Source organism: Poecile atricapillus, chromosome 4, assembly GCF_030490865.1.
Source record: "Poecile atricapillus isolate bPoeAtr1 chromosome 4, bPoeAtr1.hap1, whole genome shotgun sequence".
NCBI classification, from domain to species: domain Eukaryota; kingdom Metazoa; phylum Chordata; class Aves; order Passeriformes; family Paridae; genus Poecile; species Poecile atricapillus.
The window spans coordinates 25406941-25431416 of record NC_081252.1 but is presented as its reverse complement, the minus strand read 5'-3'; the positions used below and the strand labels follow the sequence as shown (position 1 = coordinate 25431416).

The 24476-nt window shown below is 38.6% G+C and overlaps 1 protein-coding gene across 7 annotated transcripts in view; it reads right to left on the bottom strand.

Annotated features, from left to right (window-relative positions):
• Positions 1 to 24476, bottom strand: part of BMPR1B (bone morphogenetic protein receptor type 1B) — a 235325-nt gene that overhangs the window by 101659 nt on the left and 109190 nt on the right. Inside the window, exon 1 of one of the 7 annotated variants that reach the window (XM_058838513.1) lies at positions 12348 to 12395. The exons of the other annotated variants lie outside the window; for them this stretch is intronic. The gene's annotated coding sequence lies outside the window, so the exon portion shown is untranslated. Of the gene's footprint in view, positions 1 to 12347; positions 12396 to 24476 lie in introns of those variants that run through there. 7 annotated transcript variants of the gene reach the window in all.

The window sequence follows — 24476 nt, the reverse complement described above, 5'->3', positions numbered from 1 at the left end:
ACAGTTAAGAGACAAACCCAAAACATAAAAGATGTTGAATTCCCATAGTTCACATTGACCTCATGTACTTGTACAAATGGAAGACATATTTTCTTTAAAGAAAAAAAAAAGAAATAAAAATAATTTTACATATTTAATGTCTGTATATAAATTCAAAAATATTTTTTTTCTGTCTTGTTCTATTTTGTTGAAAAAACCCTGCCAGTGCAACAAGCCCACACACAACCAAGAAGCATTTCTGGCGTAAAAAAGAGCATTTTTCTGTTTTCTGGAGGTTTCCAACTTAGCCTGTTTCTTAATACTTTTTCAGGTGGTAATATACCTGCACAAAGTTGGTAAAGGAAGGTAAAGCCAAGGTAAAGTTTATATGAGCCAAATAACTTTCCTTTTTTCAAACATTCCCTTTGCATAAGAGAGTCTAAATCTTCATCAATTAATTATACTGAGATATAAGAGAGGAACAAATGGAAGCTGTATTAAACATATCTGTGGATATAATTTCAAGTGCTCTTTCCACATAAGACCCATAATACTTTTCCTAGTAACTAAGATGCCATTGAGTCTCACCATTAAAAGCTTGAATCCTAATGCACAGTTCCCCTCCTGAGCTATTCCTTTTACAAATCAAAATAGCAAATCTAGTGTTTGTTTTCCCACCTTGCAGGATAAAACATTCCCATGCACCAACTAATTCCAGCAGGCTGATCTAGGAAAAGGTCATCTAAACAAACTGATTGGTGTCCAGGCATCATTACTGCAGGACAAACAAATAAACAAGCAAACCATAGACTTTCTTTGTGCTGTTTGAGATCAGAATGTAAGCCCTTTTCAAAAGTAAGTTGGGCAGTCTCATACCTGTGAAATGGAGGAATTAATCAAAGACATATTTCTGATAAATATTTAAATGGGATGAGCATGTGCACTTGCTACATATTTGGAAATTTCATTTAGTACATGATAGCCACAGTGTTTTCTTCTGGTTTTGTGTGGACTTGTTTAATGTACAAGGATATTCTGTAAGGACAAGGACATTCTCATTTTCACATGCATAAAAAACTGTGAAGATTCACTCACTTAAGTCTTCTTCCAGAAAATGACAATGGAAATTACCCTAGTGTGGAAGAATTACACTGTACACATGTTGCTCTCTTCTCTAGCCAGTCATTAAGTTTGGAAAAGACTTCTAAGATCATTGAGTCCAGCCATTAATCCAGTACTGCCAAGGCACCACTGAACTACGTCCCTAAGCAACACACCTATACACTGTTGAACACTTTTGGGGATGTGTTTTGGGTTTTTTTTTGTTTTTCCACCACTTCTCTGGGAAGCCTGTTCCACTGCATGACCACCCTTTCACTGAAGAAATTTTTCTTCATATCTATCCAATCTACACCTCTCCTGGCACAGCTTGAAGCTGTGTCATCTTGTCCTACCACCTGTTACCTAGGAGAAGAGCCTGACCCCCAGCTGGCTACACCCTCCTTTCAGGGAGTTGTGCACAGCAATGAGGTCTCCCCTGAGCCTCCTCTCCTCCAAGCCAAATAGCCCAAGCTCCCTCACCTGCTCCACACAGGACTTGTGCTACAGGCCATCACCAGCTCTGCTACCCTTCTCTGGACATGCTCCAGCACCTCAATGGCCTTTCTTGTCATGAGGGGCCCAAAACCAGACACGAGATTCAAGGTGCAACCTCAGCAGTGGCAAGTCCTTTCTCAAGCTGATGGGCTGTTCACCCATAGCAAGACCTCAGTACACCTTTCCAACATTCTCATCTCACACCATTTGAAGATGGGATTGGGATCAGATGACCTCCCAAGGTCCCTTCCAACCCGCACATTCTACAATGCCCTGCAGAACACTGACAATCACATCAGGTAGCCCTAACCTCAGTATCTTTCACACACAACTCATTTCCTATTTCTTCCTTTTTACTGCAGGAGCCTGTTGCACTCACCTGCCTCAGCCTGCGTAACTTATTTCCTTTTTATGCATAATGTGCAGCAGAGTACAGGGGCTACAGGGTAATTTTCCCTCTCCCGCTTCCATATTTTCTTCACGGAAACTTCCTTTATCAACCACATTTGTGTTCTTAGAAACGTGTTCATTTCAATAAAAATGACTTACTGTTTTATTGAAGTTGAAGGCCAATGACCCAAATCCTACAAATCATTAAAAATACTTTTTCTCATAGAATCCTAAGTTGCTTTTTTCTCAGTAGCAGAGAAAGCCCTTTACTATAAAAAGCTACATTTTTGCCAACACTAAAAATTCTGCATTAAAAATACACTAAATGAGGGACAGATGTTTAAAACAGCGGACCTACAATGAAGTATTAAATATTACTGGCACAGTGCGCCCTTTGGTACAGTTTAGTCTCTTTTTGCAATAGGCATGTTTTCACAGCTGTAAAAGCACCAGAAATTACTGTCTTTGCTCCAATATTAATATAGAAATCTATTAAAAAATACACCAGACTGCTGAACAGATTAAACTATTGTTCATACATTTCTATCATTAAAATAATTTGCTTTTACAAATTAACATTACAATCAAATGTTTTGAAGAGGATGAGTGTCACTTTGAAGACTACATGGATTATCTATACAAAACCAAACAGTTCCACTTTTGTCAAAAGAAAAATGCATCTCTTTAAGAAATCAAACCTGCTACTTGATGCTTTGCTTAATAACAAACAGCAGCACAGAGAAGGCGGACGATCTTGTGCGAAATCACTCCAAACCTGCACTGAGGATGCAGTGTAGGATTAAAGCCCTTTTCCACAGGTACAGGTGGTGTCTCAGAGCTATGGGAGAAAGTGAGACAGGTCATGGAAGGGCAGATTCTGTGGTCTAGGGGATTTTTTTGTTAAAACATGATAAATATAAACAAGATAGGCAAAGAGATAACACATAGAATGGAATGATAATGTTAATATCTTCAGATAACCGTAGCTGTGAGGATGAACTTGGTAAATCCATAAACCACAGTTGGACATGCTCAGCACTATACATAGCTTCTTCTACATTAAAGATTTAATTTCTATATCCCAGGCTCATGGCTGAAAGCTCCAAAATCAAATATCACAAGTTCATACTCTTTGCCAAATTGTGTCTCACTCTGTGCTTCATTTACTTGAGCACTAAGCAATTTGTGATCATCATAATCCTGATGAAGTGGTGCCTACTTAAGTTTGCAACCCATCTGGAATAAGAATAGTTCTGAGATATCCATAGCTCAATTTGTTTTAGTCAGTGCTACTTCAAATATCAATTAGGAACATCAGTCTTTGTGACATGAAACTCTTTTACTACTCAAAGCAAGGAGATGAAATGTTACAAAAATCTGCATATAATGTTAAATGAAAGGTGGAAGACTTAGCTTGGGTCCTTGAAGTCCAGGAAAAAATAATTCTATCGAATGTGCATGCATCTAATACTCTTTGTCCAAACTCCTGACAAAGAAGAGATGGGTTGCTGAGGAGAGAAAAAGCTTGATTAAAAGCTCAAAACCCCAGAAACACAGTCCCAAAAGCTAGAAAAAGCCCTACAAGAAAGGGCAGAACACGACAGGATAAGGGCACAGCATGTTGGCCAGTCTGATCAGCCATACAGGATGCAAGTAATAGAAGCAAAACCACACGAGGCTTTGGGAGTACAGCTCCTACTCAATAAACAAATTCCTTGGACTGGAGACATTTTCTTGGAAGGAATTTTTATGGCACAAACATTTCTACTCTCCTCTGGAAGCCCTGGAAAACCAAACCCAAACCTCTCCCCACCACTGCACGCACACACACACAAAAACGGAAGATGTCCGCAGCCCAAGTGAAATGTGCTTGTCATCCTCTAGAAAGCCCCTTGAGTGGGTCTTTGCTGAGGAGGTTCTACCCATCCATGAAGCTCAAAGCCCTGAAGGAATGCCCACATCTCTGGAAGCCATGTAGCCGTGATGGGCATGTCCCACACAGAGCCCCACCAGACTTCCTTCCTCCAAGTGTGGGGCTCCAGCTGTGCTCACCTGGGGATGCAGAGGCGTGAAACGGCAGCACTGCCACAGTAGCCAGCACAGCCCAACACACAATAAAACAAAGAGAGCCCTCACCCCTCTGGTTAGACAAAAAAATGCCAGGGGCTATAAAATGTAAGGAGGGAAGGGAGACGGGGGGAGTAAAAACAATTTCTGAGCAGGAAAACAGGATAAATTCATTGAATAAATTATTTACTGGAATTATTCACTTAGCTTCAATTACAATCTATCCATTCTATCCACCATCTACATCAAATTATAATAAATTATCCTATTATAACTTGGCTTCATGCCTGCTGATTTGCAATAGCTTGTTTTTTCAGAAAATAATGGTCTGATGCTGTTCAACCTTCCACAGGATTTAGATGTGTACACCTGGACGCACCCAAAAGACAATTTCTTTTTGAGAAACTAACTCCTTTTGTAAATTAAAGAGAAGGGGACTAGCGTATTGTTTTTAAATTGCCAGCAGATATTTTGAAAACATAAAAAAGACCCAAGTTATCAAAACAATATTAAAATGAAAATATCCTGTTGCTTTCCTGAAGAGTTTGGCAAATGTCCTGTACTGGATACTCAAATGCAATTCTGAGAATATATAAGCACTCTCCTTCCTTCTGCCATCAGGTCTCTTTACACAGCAGATGTTTTAGGATTCTTCTGAATCTAAAATATTTTGTTCTGCTTTATCAGACAACCTCTGAAATTCATAAAGAGTTGTACTTGAAAATTGATTACAACAGGATGCAGAAAAAGGGGAAAAAAACCAAACACATGAAGGTTGTTTTTTTATGTAATATATAAAAATAAGATTGGTTTCCACAGCCACAGAGTGTAATTAATTTTATGAATCCAAACCTTCACTGGGATAAAATGAGCACAGGTCAAACTAAAGAGTTTGTTCTTTCAGTGTAACTGTTTTCTTTTTTTTTTTTTTTTTTTTTTTTTCTTTCAGCATAACTGTTTTCTTAAGTAACACTGAAATAACAGCAAGTGAAACGTGCAGTTAAGGGTTTTCAAACATGAGAATACTGCTCACCTTCTTTTCCTCATTCCCATACTCCTACAGTCTCTGTGCCTATAAGCTGGTCAGACAGATGCTGAAGTTTTAATTCTAAATTAATTAACAATGTCGCTGATTTCAACATAGCATTATCATATTGTGGATGAAAGCAGAAATAAATAAGGAAAAAAGGTAAGCAAAAAAACTGACTTTTACACATTTTTCCAGAAGTTTATGAAACAACAATACAAAGCAAGAGATAACCAAGGCCTTGTGGGTCTCTTTTACAAGGGGCAGCTGCTGGAGCAGCAGGATGAGGCTAAATTCTACCCATGTGAGCAATCCTGAAGGCAAATTTAAACCAGGTGGGTGAAAGGGTGGTCAAGCTCTGAATGGGATAGATTGGTTCTGTCCCTGGCAAAAAATGAAGGACACTGTAGAAGATAGCAGCACAGAGAAATTCCACCACAAATTCATATCCACATTTCAAGAACCTGAAAGCACCTTGGATGTAGCCACCTCAGGTTCCACCTTTTCAAACATGCATCTCAGAGAAAACGCCTGCCATCACACCAGTAAGGTGAAAGCAGCGCTTACTTTCTCTGTCACTCCTTACAGAAAATGCATGGGGTTTTATTTTGGTAGTATCAACTTGTTCTGCTATGCTAGAAGTGCTTCTGTAATCCTAAAAACACACTAGCACTACTTCTATGTAGTTTCATTGCTGTGTCTACGACCCTTAAAGGGTAAGCATATACTTCAAGACAATAATTCACTTAGCTAGTTGCCAGAGCCAGCATTATGTGAATAAGCTTGATAGATCTCTGTTCCTAACCTATCAGAAAACAATTTATGGAATCTAATAAATTAAAAATGAATTGTCTCCAGCAACCATATATTTCACAATAAATGTACGCTCTTTGATCTCAACTGACTCTGCTATGTTCTAATTAATTTTTATACAGAAGTTTGCTATTGCCCCTTAAATGGATTTTATACACAAGACTAATCAGCTAGCATTTTCAGCTGTGCTTTTGTCTTTTCACCTTCCAACCAAGTTAAAAATTCACAGAATTCTAGAATTTATGGCATAGCTTTCTACATATAAGCCTTTTCAGTTGAAGGAAGGAAAGACCTATATATTTTCTCTGCTTTCTTGACCCCAACAGGCACATAATAGAAAGAAATACATGCCAACAGCTTAAGGACTTGCCTCTAGACAGTGTGACTGTGGAAATGAACCCCTTTCTAGCTCTCAGCTGCTTTTTTATCCAGCAAAAAGTCCTGGAGTTACTCAGTCACTATGTATCCCCTCCACAATCTTCTAAAGTAGGTATAGAGCCATTTGGTATTTCTGCCTGGAATAGCAGGGCAGCTGGCAAGGAGTAGGGGTTTGACCCTGTTTCTGCTGGGGTGCTGTAATTGCCCATTCATGAGCAGATTTTCCCATATCAGTGAACAAGAACCTGGAAAACACATCCATGACTGCAATACAAAATCCCCAAATTGGACTGGATGGTCTATGCACAGATTATTTAATGCATCTGATGTGTAGGTTCTGGCATCAGGAAAAGAAAAATGCCAGCGAGGCTGGGGCAGAAGGCATTAGCCTGGGAAGTAAAGGAGAAATGAGGAGCTTGGTCAGTGATGCCATTTAGCTCCTGCTTTGCCACAGGAGGTGGGTTCTGTTCACCTGCAGGACTAAAATGCAATAAAAAATGTGAATTAATTAGAAATGAAAAGGCCTCCGTCATCCAAATTCTCCTCTGTCTTTACAAACTCATGTAGAATGGTCTAAGGCTCTTTACATGTTTTTGCATAGCACCATCATTGTCCTTGCTGACAAGTAATAAGCTGTGCCTGTCTACCTGCCATTAATCTCTGAAGGGCAGTATGATGCAAACACTTAAGCTATCAAAGATGCTAAAATATATTTTATATCCATCTATATACATACAAAGACATATATGTATGCTTTGAAAATGAAAATAAAATTCCAAAGAATTCCCAGTGAGAAAAAGAACAGCAAATACAGCCTCAGCATCAGGCATCACTACACAACAGAAAATTCTTGTTGAATACCATGTGGTCTAGAGACACCAGTAAAGCTGACAAAATATCCACTTAATGAAATATCAGAAAACTGTCTCTCTAGAGTGGCCTAAGAATGTAAGGATCCTGCCTTGGGATACAGCCAGATGACCCTGGGAGATCCCTCTTAGCATTTTTCAACGACCCTGTAAAAATAGTCACGGGGGCTTTAAAAACTGGCATCTTAAAAACATTCTTCACTTTGTGGAGAAACTCTGTCAAGAGGCATTCTTATACTTCAATATTGTCTTCCTACAGACTGCTATTACAACCAGTAAGCAAGAATATGCAGAAATTAAATTATACTTTTAGAACATGGGGTGGTAATTTTATTTTGTTTTTCACATACAGACCATACAAGATCGTTTATATTAAATGTTCAAAAATTAAAATAGATTCCATAATACAGACAAGAAGTCAGTGCAATGGGAACCAAATGGGAGTAATAGGATCCAGGTGGTTGGAATAGGTACAAAAACCCATATAGATGGCCATGTACGGCACAAATTGGAGCCTGGAGATGATTATAACTGGAACCTTCCAAAAGAAAGAATGTCTGTAAGCTGTTAATTGTATCAATGCAAACATCTTGGTGACTTACCAGTGAGGAACGAGCAATGAGGGAGAAATGTATGATTTACAGCTTTAATTGTAGCTAATATAATTAAGTAGTGTAGATACTGAAACTATACCATATTAAGGAATATATCAGTATAGGCCATAATGTGCAGAGAATTTTAACTCTTGATTAGGATGAGACCATAACAGAAGTGGCAAGATGGAATTTACTTTCAATTTGAGTCAAGAAACAAACAGCCACACAGCTTCAAAAGTCACAGGACAGAACTGTCAGATAAGGACAATTAAGGTTAGTAAGCAGAGTAGGAGGAAGCCTGTTACCCAGTATGAAAGCTGGGAGAGCATATACATTTAACATTTAGTTATATTGTTTGGGCCACTGAAATACCTTTGCTTACCTACCCACCTCTCTATTTATTCCGAGACAGAAGAGTAACATGCAAAAAACGGACACGTACAAAGCACATCTAACTCATGAACAAAGCTCTTCCGGATGAAAAATAAACAGCTTTAAGAGGTTTTTCATTATGAGAAAGAATATCTACAATATGGCACAAAATGGTAACAGCCAGCCCAAGTGAAAGAGGCAAGAAGCATTTCTGGCATTGGGTATGTAAGGTTAATACCTTGAAAGGATGTAGTGAGACTTTGGCAGCCCTGTTGACAGCAGAAGATACAGTGACAGGCAATTAAGAGCCCTCATACAGGACTTTGTAGATTTGCATTTTATAAAGGTGTCCAACAAAACCTGTGACTGAAGGACAGTACACTGATTTAAGTGCTTTTCCTTCGCTGCAGAAAGACTGAGAAAATGCATATCACTTAACTTGCTGCACTTGATAAAGCAGTATGGCTTGCTTGGCCCCTCAGGGATTTTGTGATAGCTGAAGTCTACTTGTTAGCACTTTTTTTAGAAGGAGGGAGTAATTTTTTGGCAAAGGAGGGAAAGAGAGAGGGAAGACATTGCTGCTATATATCACAGTCCAGCTTGAAACCTTTAGAGAATACCTTCTGATTGTATACGTCCATGTTGTACACTGACAAAATATCAATTTGTTAACAACACACCAGTGCAGATGCCCTACCGAACAACAGTGAAGCAAGAAGTTCAACTTTTATGAAGTCCCATGTAAAGTGAATTTTTTTAACTTATCCAGATCTATCTTGTCAAAAGGAACTGATATTATTTGTTCCTACTTAGATGACACATCACCCAAAGAACAGAATGATTTAAAGTACAAATTATGAGCAATGTTTATTTGGGGGGGGTGGGAGGGTGGGTTTTTTTCCGTTGTAGTGCCATTCATTTGGGTATATTTAATTTTTTGTTAATTTTTTTTGGTTTTGTTTTGCTTTTCAATAAGAACCAGAGCCTTTGTAGCACACAGTATAAAATTAAATTTAAAAAAAAAACAAACCTTAAAGGAACAGTGAGGAAGCAATAGAAATTTGTAAAATTATACAGACTGGAAACAAGTAAAGGACAAAGCACTCTAGGTATTAGAAGTACGTGGAAGCAAAAGTTTCAAGATGGTAATAGAGTAAGACCAAAAAACAGCCAAACCATCAGACTGACCTACAATCTAAAGGCAGACAATGTAGAGAAATTTTTTGATTAAATTAGAAGGTTAAAAATATAAAATGCAAAACTTCTGAAAAAAGAAAAGGGAGAAGAAGTGAATTCATAAAACACAAAATACTTCAACATTGTCACTAAGTAAAATCCATATAAGTTTGGTGCCAGCAACCCAGTCCATATCGTTTCTGACGGTAAACAGCCTGAAAGAGGTGGCTGGCCTTTACTGGAGGAAGAGAACAAATCCAAGTAAATCCTGTGTGAAAAAGAAATGAAAAGCATCTGCTGAAGACACCAATGGTTTGATGGCTGACATCAACAACGGGAAAGCTTCCAGTACATCAGGCCTGGGCTTGCCAGCAGGTGCTGCTGCAATTATTCAGAACAATTAGAGGTAGTATTTCCAAAAGCATGGAGATGACAGGGCCAATAAATAAGGCAAGCATGATATTGCCAACAACTGAAATGTAAATATTTCCCATAAATCTTTTGAAGACCCGTGCAACTCCATATTTTAAAGGTAGCCACCAGGGCCTCAAATTTTACCAGTCATACTAATATGGAATAATATCCTCCTCCATGACTGATGCCACTGAAATCCCCCAAACAATATGATTTCTATAATATCTCCTTTCCTATGGAGTAGAATCTCCCCTTGACAAAGAGAAATAGAGTTGTGAGCAAATAACCCAGGTTTTATTTTCACATAGCATGTACTTGAGTGTATTTATTTTTAATAAGCATTAACTTTCACTGATGTAGTAATAATTCATTATTATTTAGATAAACTAACTTAATTGCAATTGTCTCATTACAATTTTTCTTCCTTCCCTTTGCAGAAGATCTCCAGTATTTGTATTTTTTTCACTGTGGCTATGCTTCAGCTTAGAAGAAGGCATAAAACAGGTCTCATGTTTAGATGTTCAGTTTTTTCAATATACTATGACTATGCATACAGTATTCTTTAGCTGGGCATACAGGTTAACAATAAGTTGTAGATAAACACCAAACACAGTTTAAGAGATTTACCTAATGCTAAAATTTTCCCTTTTTTGCCATTAATGTGGTGTGCACACCTGTCATCATCAGGACTATTTAGAGAAGTTTCTTAAAATTATGGAGTCATCATGATTCACTGTCAAGCCTGATTTAAACTGCATTCTCAATTCATTCATCATTTTAAAAGAAAACAGAGCATATTACTTTTTTTTTAACCATTCATCTTTGTAACTTCCTTGGGTAAGAAAAAGTCTGTTAAAAAACCAGACATGATATGCCTTGCATCATTTTGAACCATTAAATTACTGCTAATGGAAATCAACCATGGGTTTCAGTGGCTTCTTCACACTGAACTGCATCATGACCACTCATCCCTTGATTTGCTGTCTTGCTGTTAGCTTTACAGTTGACTTCAGTGGACTCTCTGCTAAAAGCAAACTTCTCTGTCATTTACATCATGCCCTGCATTTCATGGAAAACCTGCACTGAAAAGAGATAGCAATTTTTACTTCATTCAAGTAAGAGAGCCAGGCAGATGGCTCATGGCAAATACTATTTCAATGCTATATTATTGAGACATCTCCTAGATGTGCAGCTCAGCCTCAGGACCAAGAGTCAGTCCCTCCTCCCTGGCATGTTTTATATAGTACTGACTCAGTGCAGGTGGAGTAACAAGACTACAGTTCATGTTTCTTTTTTATAATTAATTTCCAGTCATTCATATCCTTTGCGCTGAAAGTTAATTACATGCTCAAGTCGCTTACTCTGAGATTAAATGGTACCAATTCCTTGCATGCTTAGAGTAAGTTACTTAGCACACTCCCAGCTTTCATCTTAAAAACTTGCACGTTGCTGTTTGCCTCAGGAAAGATGCATTAATGGGAACTTTCAAAATCTTCTCAGATGCAAATTGCTATTTAAGTGTCAGATATTACTTTATTGTAATGGGCTCTGGGGGTAGAAAAAGTAATGTTGCTGATAACTGCTAGAAAGATTAAAAAACTCCATGAGAGAAATAAGACCTGGTAGTGCAAGTATGGGATGAGAAGCAGTTTGACTAAAGGGATGCAATGAAAAATCACTATTTGTCTTAAAAAGTGCATTATCTTAATTTACAAGTTTAAACCAAACAAAACAACAAAAAGATGTTCTTCCAACACCCTGCTTTGCAAACCACACCTGAAATCATGCTGCATGCTCTCTGCCTCACAGTGGAAAGCAATTAACAATTTTGTTGACAATCAACAGACCAGAGTAAGATCCAGCTCATTTTCTCATACCATTGCAGAGCAAATTAAAGTAGAAAGTCATCACCATTTATTTTTGCACTATGGAAAGCAGAAGTATTTTGGAAGACAGTTTCTGGATCTCTGAAGAAGAATGACAGCATTTGTACAGAGTCATTTTCTGACCATATATGCACTTTACAAACAAATCCCCTATTGCACACCATCCTGGCTGGACTTGTTGAAAACTGGAAAAGTGACTGCACTTAAAATAGAATCCTTTTCCAGTCACATCAAGCAGGTATGAGATTTCCTACCCTCAAAATGTTGAAAAGGGCTGCAGAAAAACTCTTTGCCTTGTGAAAGATACACAGCTACTCTTGGTGGCTTCAGAAATGGAGTCAGAACCTGCCATTTAATGCCTGTGCTATTATAAGGAAATAAAAAACATCTCTTTTTCTAACTTGTATAAAATAAAGCAAAATCTTTTATACCATACATGCAAGACTACCCCTTTCAAATTCATTCTGTTATGCTGTGAAAACATGACATAGAAGGTACCCTCAAACCCACAGTGACCTTGTGCACAACTTGTGGAGGAGGAGACAAGCAGTGTGAAGAAGGAACAGAGACCAACTTCAGCCGGAATTTAAGCCGGCCTCACTCTTACCGGTACAAGATAGCTGAAAGCACCAGGTCTACTAAAGCAACCAGAACTACAACCCTACACGTACATCAGACTTTTAAGACCTGAACTTTTCAGCACAAGGAGGAAAAAGTAGTAACTCCTAAGTGAAAACCATCCCAAGTGAAGCACACAGCCTAGAGTCTCACCTCGCACACTCACCTCTGCAGGCACCAGGACCCTGGGGCAGCTGATAGGGCTGAAATGAGCTGCCCACCAAGTGCACCCACCACGGACCGCTCCCAGGATTGCTGGCCACGGGCAGGTGCCGGCAGAATTGGTTTCCTCCAAGCCCAGGCGGCAGGAGAGCTCTGGGCGCAAGCTGGGCAACCCAGCTCTGGGACAACCCAGACCGGGTTCACTGTGCCTGCCCCTGCTAAAGGCTCTCACAGCACCCGGAGAAAGAGTATTTCAGCACACACAAAAAAATTAATTAGCAAGAGAAAGGGTTACAAGCTCCATAATTCACGGGTCCCACATTAATGATTAGCTAAGTGAACGAGCAGCCCAGTTGGTAATTTGATTCTTTGGAAAGGAAAAGGCACTCTACGGACCTTGAAAGGTTTTAGCAGAACTGTGTGTCCCAGGTCACCCTGCTTCCCCCTGCCTTCACCATCTCATTGTCAAGCTTAATTTGCCAGCAAGGTCCTGACAATAAACACAAAGATTCATTTCAAGGTTAGTAGGCAAAACTCTTAGTGGATGTCATCATGAGCCATTGTAGTGATGAAATGAAGGAGATGCAAGTGTTGGAAAGGGTTGGAGGTTTTGTTTTGCTTTGCAAATGGCATAGTTTTATTCAATTATCACTCTTCATTTATTTTACCTTCATCATTAATACTTCTTATGTACCTATGCTGCTAAAAGTAAGCAGAAAAACATTCCTGGGAAGTTGAAGGATATTATTTATTGCTTGGAGGGAGAAATGAATGGTCTGCTGATCTCTCTAGATACTGATATGTAATTTTCCAAGTCAAAGCACTGGGACAATGTGCTTGTTAATTAAAAATCACACTTTATACTTATGCTTTCTGAGGTGGGATGAAATACAGTAAATAACTATGATTCACTGGCTTATTTCAATTTTTATAGAAACCATGGTCCCACTTCAGTGCCCTGGCACATAGAGCAAAGTGTAAGTAAGGGGTATTCTGACCTAAGTGAGAGATTTCAAACATATAGCCTGTGGGCCAAATATCAATGTAAGCCACAAGGATGAAAAAAAATCAGAGTATTTTTTTCTCTGCTGCAAGAAATGCATTCTTGAGTGCCAGTCTGACGCAGGAAAAACAGGCTGAAAACTTTCAATCTGCACTTTAGAACACAGTAGTCGCCTGGTCCTTCCTCTTCGTGACCACTGAAGTACTATTATTTTCTTGAGGTCATCCATGTTAAAGTCTGCCTCCATTTTCCAACATGAAAAACAGCATCATAATTAAAAAGCACATTAAAAGCTCCAGATCTTTTCTCATATCCTTCTTTCTGTATCGTCAAGGAGGTTTTGTGCATTTGTAACTCCTAAAGTGAGAGAATTTCAATGTAGATCAGATTTCAAAACATGTCTGGGACAACCAGTATTCACTAGTTTTAACTATGAATCACAGAGAAGTGTTAGCAATGGCATTATATTTTTTTCATACAAATAATAAAAAATTCAAAGAAATTGGAAGCAGCAGCAGAACACACAAAAAATAAATTTTTAAATGGCACGAAAACTTGAGTTTTCTTATGCTCTAAGTAGTCTCATATCATGTCAAAGACTAAGTTAAACTTGAAAGGACCATTCACACTGTAAATGCTATTTCTAAACCAGTATTAATGAGCAACCACACATAATTCCCTGCATTCTTGGTTTGCCTAAATGAGCACTGGTTAAGCAACTAAGTCTTGCTCAAATAAGAGTGGACTTCCTCTGTGCAAGGAAAAAGATAAAGGTCAGTGATCAAGAGACTTGGTGCCCACAAATACAGTGTTCTGTAAATGTACATGCTACTGAATGTGCACCTGCCCTCAGGCTAAGCAGTGTTCCCCTCGGATGTTAAATACTCTCATGGTATCCATACAGAACATTGTCGATGTAACCACTTGGTTAACCAAGGTCTTCTCAGTGACAGCTGAAATTCAATACCAAGCAGCACTTGGTAGTGATTTGCAAACACAAATCAAACTGGAAAATACAATATGCATTACCCATCCAAGGACTAAATTCCGGTGCCAGCTCAGTTCTTAAAAGTTCACAGCAGTAACACTGCTGTACAGGGCACCTGCAGGCAGGGTCCAAAAGTTCTGATTAGGAAGGTTTTTCAGATTAGGAAAATAACATGGCTATTCATCAATTTAAAGGTGGTAAGGAATAGAGAACACCAAATCACTTGTGTGAGATATTGGAGCCAAAGAGGAGCTCTCTTAAAGTAGGGAAGAGCACTGAACTCCCAAAACATAAATGGTTTTCTTGGTTGTATAAGCATATTTTTACTTTTTTTTATTTGCTCTCAAGTTTATTACAAAACATGAAGAGCTCCCAAAGTCATCATTAGCAAGCTATGGTAATGAAGAAATGGAAGGTCCCACTCTTCTGACACTGAAAAATATCACAACTGAGGCAACACTGGCATAAAAAGTAAATTTATGCCAGTTTTCCCATTTCTGCATGGGAGCACAGATATTTTAAAAAGGACAAAACAGTGTAGAGGATACCAGCTTGAAGATGGAAACAAATACTTCCATGTTTATTACTAGGAAAGAGTTCACCCCAGATGATGTCTGAATGGAAAGGAATATTATAAAAACAAACAAAAAAACCCCAACCAAACAAATCCAAGGAAAACAAACAAAAAAAACCCAAACCCAACCATAGGTTTTACTCTTCCATTTCTTGAAACCAAGATATTTCAAAAGGATTTCCTCAAAAATCACAGAGGGAAAGAAAGAATACCCAATACCCTACTCTGAATTGTTGAAGTTTCACATGGCAATTAGTATTTCTTTAGACAGATCACAAAACACAGAATGAGTCAATAGCTCAGGCATTAGATGTGTCACTTCCAATATGGGAGATCCAGGTCTGAGTCCCCAGTTCAAAAATCATCTCAGCATGTATGCATCTCAGCATACATACAAAGAGAAATAGCCACAGGTGGAGTGGCTTGAACTGCTCAGGTACAGCCTGGGAAATGAAGCCCCACATCCTTGACCTGAACCAGACGAACACATGAAATTAGACTTGAACCCTTCACAACCCACATATATGCTGTCTGCATCAGGTATTGGCTTGTTAATGTAATAGTCTTTGTGATTCTGGTCCAGACTATAACAGCATTCCCAGATTTAAGACAGCTTTACGAATTACATTTTCCTCAAAACTGATGTGTTACAAGCTTAGTTCCCATACTGGCACACAATCATTAGAAATAATGTCAGAAATCATGCTCAGCCCTCTCCCTGCCCTGAAAAATCACCAACCCCCCCAAGGACTACCTATGTCATTTGTGCAGTGTAAGGACTCCAAAGGCCTAGCTTCAACCAAGGCATGCATGCACCTATTTTTACAAAGTTACCTTTACACATACATATATATGTGCCCTTTTTTTTTTTTTTACTATGCCATAATCTCATTTTTCCTATTAAAGCACAGCTTTTGTGTCAACCTGGTTACCAAGTTCTGATGGGGACACCTCAAACAGACCATGAGAACAAGATAAACAGCAAGGCAGCACGACATGAAGGCAAGCATCCTGCTTTATATACCATCCCTGGAAATGCATTTCCTAAAGCTGAAATTGTACAATGACTTGTAAAATCCAGAACGACTTAAGGGGCAGGCTGACTTTTGACATCCAAAAAACCAAAGATAAGCCACATCCAACCCCAAATACAACACAGTTGCGAGGAAACACAGCCTTAGCCACTAAGGTATTTTTATGTCTGTGCTCCTGCTCCAATTATTAATGGGGGAAGGGCCATCATAGAAAGTGTTCACCCTACTGTCCTTTGCTGTGAAGCCTTCTTACCCTTCTGTCTTTTAAAACCTCTGGAAGACAGCTACAGCATCACTCACCCTGGGAGTTCCTCCCATCCTAGCAGGTACCGCTGACAGCCCTGCCAGGCATGTCCACAACAGTCTAAAAGCCCCAACACTACCCCTGCAACACCCAATGCTCTTACAACAACTCCTGCAGACACAATGCTAAAGAGGCAGTGTGTGACTTTTCTCACCCCAGCCCCAGCTGGTAATTGGACTTTCCATGGATAATCCCAGCAATCAGAGAGAAAATCTCTGCCTCCAGCGTGACCCATTAGCATAGAGTTCACTGATCAGTAGGCTAACGTGCCATTAAAGCATCTCTCTGTGGGGCTTAGGAAGGGTCAAGAAAACTCCATCACAAAGAACAAAAAATACCTACAGAGCTCACACATGGTTGTATCAAGGTCCTCATGAAAAGGTCAAATTCAGCTCAGAGGCTATTCCCTTCCCTGGAGCAGCAATATCTACAGTCATGACCCTTCCTCCACGTCTTTCCTTGAATGTCCCTTAGATTTGCAAAATACAAATTATATGGGTAAGCCAACAGCCTATCTCACTGTAAGGTCAGATGGATACCATGCTGCAATAGCTGCTCTGCAATACTGTTCACACTTGCAGTTTATGGTCCCTGGTTTTAAATTAGAGACCTTTTTTTACCTGTTGCCAACATTCATCCAGGGTAATGATGTGCACACAGCTACTGGAAAACAGTTTATGCTCTGTAAGGACCATGCAGGTTCAACAATGGGGCATCAATTCTATGCCTACAGTCCCAAAAATGACAGTAGTAGTAAAATACAGTAATAGTAAAACCTGTCCAGGCTGTGATCATCTAGGGATGTACAGTCACAACACTGAAACTCTGAGGATGTGTACTGATGCCATATAATCTGCTGTGTCCAAACACACTATGCTAAGCCACTTTTCGATAACTTTATTTTCTCTTGTTCCTTATTAGGTGCATTTTGACCAAGGTACTAGATAAAGAACATCCATACAACCTTCAAACAGAAGCACAGATAAATCTGGGTAAGGAAGAAGAAAAAAATAGGAGGTTTCATCTTGCATTTATTATTTATTTATAAACCTCGAAAAGATGTGACAGTGCTGTCCTCTATGAAATTCACTAGTTATAAGGCAGTTGACTTTTTATCTTATTTTTTTCTATGTCCATGTGTTGGAATAGCTCTGTAATGAGAGGATTTCTCAGCAGATTAGTTTTATTAGTGTTAATTGTCCATTTAATGTACACTTCTGTCTCCCCTGTTGCATTTCCAGATGTATTTTTTTTTTAATGTGACTAGTGGTAACAGTGTCTAACCAAAATGTGACCTAAGTGATAATAATCATCATGATCTTTAAATACAGACATGGTTTTCTACAGGTTCGTGTATAGACAGCTTTACTTATCTGGAAAACACCACTCTTCTTGTCATTTACTTGCTAAATCTTAAATTGGTGGATAGGTGCTTATGTTATGCACCTCATGCGTGCAAAACACTGGTGTTAACAAGTACAGCTAAGGATCTAACGTGAGCTCTGTCTCGCATTTCCTTTTATTTGTTAGTCTGAGCCTCAAGCTTAAAGTTATTTCAACAGACTTTTGTTTTCAACACGTATTCAGTATGCGTCTAACACCCTCTGAAGTTGCAAGCCACCCTCCCACTCACCCCCAAAAATCTTCAACCAGTGCCAAAGTCTATATTTTCTTAACTTAAAGAAGTAATTCCAGAGCTGTCAACTGATAAATTTCATTCAGGGAAACGCTGTGTTCTTTAAGCAACACATTAATCTTCTCTGAACTAACCATAGTAAACATCAATGTTGAATTGTACAGATTTCACATGTTGCTGCCAGGAGAGAGTTTTAGAAGAATTATCCCCTTTTTAGGTAACCTGGCTTTTAAAATTACACCCTAGAATACGCAAACAAAGAAGACTAATGAACTCAGCAGCCTGTATGTATTGAGGAGGCTGTTGAAAAAGATACTGTGAGTAATGGAAAAAGGTTCATTTTTCAAAAGCTGTAGGGAGCTGCCTGTATGAAGGTAGGAGAGGAAGAATCTCTCACTTTGGTTATAACAGTTCACTGTAAACAGCCATTTCCCCTCTGTTATCAGGGAGTATCCTGCAGGGGTGCGTGTTCTATGTCGCCTTGACCAATTCACGGAGGAAGGGGAATTTTTCTCTCCTAATAACCCACTCAACTCCCCACCTTTTAAAAAATTATTCATTTTTTAAACTGAAGGATATAAGAACATCCATTAACTACTGTCCCGCTCTTCAGAGAAAGACTCTGATTGCTGATACAACAGAAGACAGAAGATTGAGTCAAACTTTTTTCTTGTTTTCTGCTGCTAAAAGCAGTGCACATAGAGCAGCAATCTAGCCATGCAAGTAAAACCAGCTATACACCAAGGAACAGATGCTTTAAGCCACAACCCAGCCATTGCTATGAGACAGTATTTTAAATGACCCACACTATTCTCAGTAGTGGAAATAGAGTGTGTGTATTTCTTTTCTGACGCTGACTGACTTTCTCACGCACTCTGCTAAATGAAGAAAGTACACAACACTCCTCTGTAACTGTAGACAAACTCCGCACATGCAGAACATCTTTACATAAAGGCAACACCATGCTTCAGTCACAACTCCAAGCTCTCGATGTAGCATCCTCGAAAGGCAGTGAGCTGGCCGGGACTCTGGAGGTAAAAGTCACATTAAATCAATTACTTACTCTCATAATGTCCTGTTTTAGATCTGTAGCTTCCACCTGGCCATAATGTGAAGCAGGACGGCTATGATTCACAGAGAAGATGGAGGCAAAGGGGTTTTATTTAATGTTGCTTAAATAACAGAAACCTGACATAAAATTGCCCTTGGTTCAGCCAAGATTTTTCTCGCACTGCCTCTCTGTCTCTCTCTCCAGGACTGCTGCGTCGTTGTCTATAAATACTGGCCCCAGCACTTGCTCAGTGCTTTCCTTGCTGATGGCACAGGTCAGTGTTAATGTACACCACGGCATGGCTCAGATGAAGTTCCCAGCTGCTCAGACAAAGCCATGGATGGTTCCCCACCCCTCCTGCCTGGAAATGCCATCTTGCTGCCAGCTTTACAGATGCTGCGGGCCTTTCCTGCAGGCACAGATCAGGCACCGAAGGGTAATTATAATGCTCATGCAATAAAAATAAAAATAAAGAGAAATAAAATTAAATTTAAAAAAAGGAAAAGAAAAAAAGAGCTTATGCAAACAGGTGGAAAAATGGGGGAGGAGAGAAAGAGGAGGAAAGGAGGAAGCACTTTTGTTTCAGCTACCTTTACAGTGCACATCCAGCTATTATTATAGAATTTCGTTCCCAGGAAACGTGGATGTCAAAAAATTCTGCAAAAATGTTTTCTGTAAAACCAGTTCTTCAAATTGAATAAAGTGTGAGGCTATCACAGAATTCACACAAAAACATTAAGTTTGTATAGGTACTCACAGAGGGATGAAGGAAAAATATTAACGCTGTGTCTCAAAATTTCTGTCAGCGGTCAGGTATTAGGTATCCCAGTTCTTATTTTAATAATTAGGCACCTTATGACAGTAAGCATGAGACATCACTAGTGGCAGGAGCCCACAATCCTGCCCTGCAATAAATAAAAGTTTCAAAGTTTAAAAATCAGTAAAACATGAATCAGAATTACATCTCTGTAAACCCACCGAGATACTGGGCTATTATGATAGGGGTAGCTTGAAACACAAAAATAAGGGAAATTGAAAAGAAGATGGCAATATCAGCACAAACAAGTATGTATTTGCAGCATGCCCTCAGTGTACTCTGTGGGCAGGCACCACAAAAGAAGATAAATGCCCTGCCTTTTATCAATATATTGGATGGCATTACTGGGAGGTTTGCCCAAGTAAAATGTAAACTATATCATAACAGCATTAGCACTAAGAGCTACAGGAGTTTATCTTAAAATCAGTGTCTTTTTAAGAAAACTTATGACCACAAAATTCTCCTTGTAAGGGCAATATTTATACATAAATCCTAGTCTGTTCCAAGGCTCACAGGACCATCAAGCTTGTGTGATTAGACAATGCACAGCCTGGCATAATCCCATGGTCAGTGTCCCTGCACACCTCTGAGGTTACCACTGAGGCTGTGGCCAGTGCTTCTTCATCCTTTTGCAGCTCTGCCAAGTTGAAAAAGTTGTCATAGTAACTTTGGAATAAAACAGAAATTTCATCTCCTGCATCTATATTGAAAGGTATGTTAGATCTTACTGCTTTCCTTCCACTATTTCCATCAACAACAGCTCTTGGAAGTGCTTTTAGTACCTTGTGCACATCATTAGGGCTCTCCCTTCATACGATTTATTTATCTTTACTGTGCAGCTTGAAAACCTAAGATGATCATTAGTAACACACCACTACTGAAGCTGACGTTGTGTAAATGGACATTGTTTATAAAACCTTGGTTTAGAAGCCTGTCACTGATGCCACAGAAACCTGTTGTATTTAAATGAAAATACATTTGGATGACATGGGTAATTGCTAAGCCTTGGTGAAGAGCCAGATGCAAAGTGTAATTTGCTCATTACAAGTTTCTCAGTCATAAAGCTCCTACACATAGCTCTCATCCTCAATCATGTACATGACAGCTTCATAGTATCATTCCATCAAACTTTCAAGTTGTCACAAATAAATCCCTGCAAAAAACAGAAACCAGAGTGGTTTCATAAAACTGAGCAAGAAATTGAAGCATTGATCATAGCTTTATGTGTAGTATAAAGTCAAAAACTTGTTCTTGACATCTACATCTGTAAAACGGAATTATCTTAGATTTAAATTTTTTTCAGTAGAAGCCCATAATTTTAACACACATTCCTTTACTTCTGTAAATAAATACACAGCATCACTTTACCATACCCCATGGCTACTGTGCCCCACAAAAAGAAGCAAAAGAAGACATGTAAACAAGAGTGAGAGAAGGATAGCACAACTATGGCTGTTAGTGAAGGCTGGGTTTATAGCCATGTGTGTGTTTGGCATTGCACATGCAGAGGGGTTACTGCACAGGTGACAGCACAGAAAACCAGAAAAATGACATTAAATAATACAAGGACAGTGTGTTGACAAAAAACATCAACTTAGTGTGCTGGCAAAGTCTGACAGCACTCAGAGGATGACTGCTGGAGGAGGGCAAAGGAGGAAGAGCAGTGCTAGTCAGAAATTCAAGAAAAAGAGCCTAGGTTTTTAACAAAATGTCAACAGAACCTCTTAAAATTCACAGGCAGCATCCCAGTGTTAGAAACAGTAACTTACATTAAAATCTCACTGCTGAAGTGTGCATAATATAGAAGAATTAGACACTAATTTAGACACTAACATTCACTCTAATGTTTTCTAAGTTTCTGAAATCCTCCAACAAAATTTTCAGGAACAGAAGAGCTTTGGAGTAAATGCCAACTGTGCATTTTTAGGTCATTTTGTACTAGGAAATTAGTAGGGCCTTTCCTACTTTGATCACTGAAGTCAATGGCACCAACCATGACATCCAAAATTAAACATGTGCAAGGTTTAGCTCAATCACAGCCTGCAGTTTGGAAAAGAATAGCTCAAGAAAAATGTGAATTTACTACTGCATTATTACTGCTGCTTTTTTGCCTGCATTTTGCGTAGCCAGCAGCTGCAATTTGCTAAGGAGACAGTTGTTACTACATCACTTAAGCTCAAACTCTTAAAATGCAATCTGGCTGGCCCTAAATCTAGAAGTAACACTAATATTAATCAGAGATAACAGGCTTACTTGAACTATGCCAACACTATAATAAATTTTACAAGGCTGTTGTAGTTATATAAGATAATCCCCATGTGACACCGAACGGTAATTGAACAGTATGGACCAATACAGTTCCAAAATTACCTTTTTGGTCAAGATGAATAATAGCAAAGTTTCATAATCACCTAGTCTGACTTAAAGAAAGGAAAAACCTGCTGAATTAGTAACTTGAAAAAGGAAAACCAGTAGTGTGAAAGATTCAAGTTATTTGGAAAGAAAGAAAGGAATGCATCCAGCAGTAAGGAAAAATTATTTCCAGTAATGCTATAAAACTGAAAGATTGTAGCAGACACTAAAATCCAAATTGTGCCCAGAAGCCTGGATTTCTGCAACTATAAACCAGTTTAAATACTGAAAAATATTCCAAATATTCTGTGTATTTTTAAAAGCATCTTATTCTGTTTTCTTTCATTACATCAGTTATGATACAGTGAATCAAGCCAAAAGTTCTAAAACCGCAAAATAGCTTTAAAGGTCTGCAAGATTATTTTTAAGTCTTTTGAAAACTACCTTAACATATTGTGCCTCAACAAACATTCAAACACCTTATATAAAATTTCATTGCTTTATGAAAATCTCCATCTGTGTCTTCATGCACACTGTGTTTTTATTCCATATAATGAATAAGTGAATTTTATCCTCAATTAAATGAAGACTTCTTCCCTGGCTATTCCTGCCAAATAGGGAAAAAAGTCATGTTAAAAGCCAAATGTAGATTATGAATTCATCCCACAGGTTCAACAAACCTGTGGGGCTTGCAGACCTAAAGCTGTCCAAAATTCTAGTGAGAGTAGACTTGTTTTTCTACCTCCCTACTGAACATTTTCACATAGGATACCTCCAGTATTAGTCACAAGGAGCTTAAATAATTTAACTTCAATGTTGTTTAAGAAAGATTGGTTTCAGAATTTAGTCTCTCTGGCAAGGAAGTGTAAAGTACAAGACTAACATGGTACACCATGACCATAACTTTCTTCCAGTTTTTCAGTGGTCATTACCGATCTGAAGGCTCCTGTTGCATTACAGAAATATATCCAACATCCCAGTATTGTATGTAAATTAATCATTAAAAGATAGATACTTTAAATTATTTTGAGTCTGTTTCTAATTCCTGACTCTGAATTGTTTTTTCTCCTAACCTTTGAAGTTCACCCAAAATTAGAAGTTTAAAGCATGCTAATCAAACATCACAGAACTTTTATGTGTATAGGCAGTAATTACATTTCCTAGTTTGAAGAAGGAAGTTACCTGAAGATGTATATATTGGAATCAACTATTGTGTGTTACACCTGTAAAAGATGGCTTTAAGGCAAGACAGAAATCCTTCAGAAATTTTTCTTGTCTTCTCTTCTTACTGAATGAAACTTTAAGCGAGCTGAGCAGATGATTGAAGCTGTAAGACCAAATTCTGTAACATTTTGTAGCATTACCTTTCCTCCAGCCAAGCAAAACAAGAAAATAAGCGCCTCTGAGGGTTTTCATAATGTAGCTAAAGCTTAGACAAACCTATATTAACCACACAAGAATAGCAACATCTGTCATCTAGGCCAGCTCATTTTCAAATGCAATATATGTGAAATTGTGGTCATTCTCAGCTTGAGTCTTCAGTCTTCATCACAGCCTACTCTGCACAGCAGGAAAGTCTGTCAGCTGTCCAGACACTGATGAAGATGGCTTCAGTGTGCTTTTAGGAAATCCAAAGAATTTAAAGACATTGAGTTATTCTTACAATTTAAAGACACTGAATTAATCTTACAGGCACGCAAATGCTGTGATGGATTGGATGGATGTTGGTCTTCACTAATGAATAAGGAAAGCAGGGTTAAGACAACACTTAGGTCATTAATAACAGCTTGCAAAATCTTGGAAGACTGAAGTCAGAGGAGGAGGATGATTCTCAGCAAATGAGATAGGATGTCTGTAGGTCTAGTCAAAACCGTTTTAGTGAACTGTGGGAAAAGATGCCAGTGCATACCTGAGCTTTTGTGGCCTGAGGTCAAGGAATAGTTTTTAGCACACTTTACAGCATGATAATTCGTTACACTTAAGAAAAATTCCTTCCTCCTCTCTTAAAACTGATGAACTGCAGGCCAATGCCCTAGTGATTGTTTAGTATAATAATGTTTCTCATTTCCTCACTCAGCTGACACTCATTTGAGACACCAATCTTTGAAAACAAAGTTACTCAAAATATGCAGTACTCATTTTTAAAATCTAAAACTAATTTAGTTGTTTAATCAGAGAGTAAATCAAGAGTAATCTTTTAGCTATATCACTCTGCTTTCCTATTCAGAAATGCCACAAGCAAAAGAAGACACAGCTATAGCACAAGGCAGCTAACACAAAGGAGACACACCTATAGATTACTTGTTCATACTGCCTTCTTGTTGAATTATTTCATATAAAAGGTCAGTAAACAACTTGAACCACATAGTCTAAG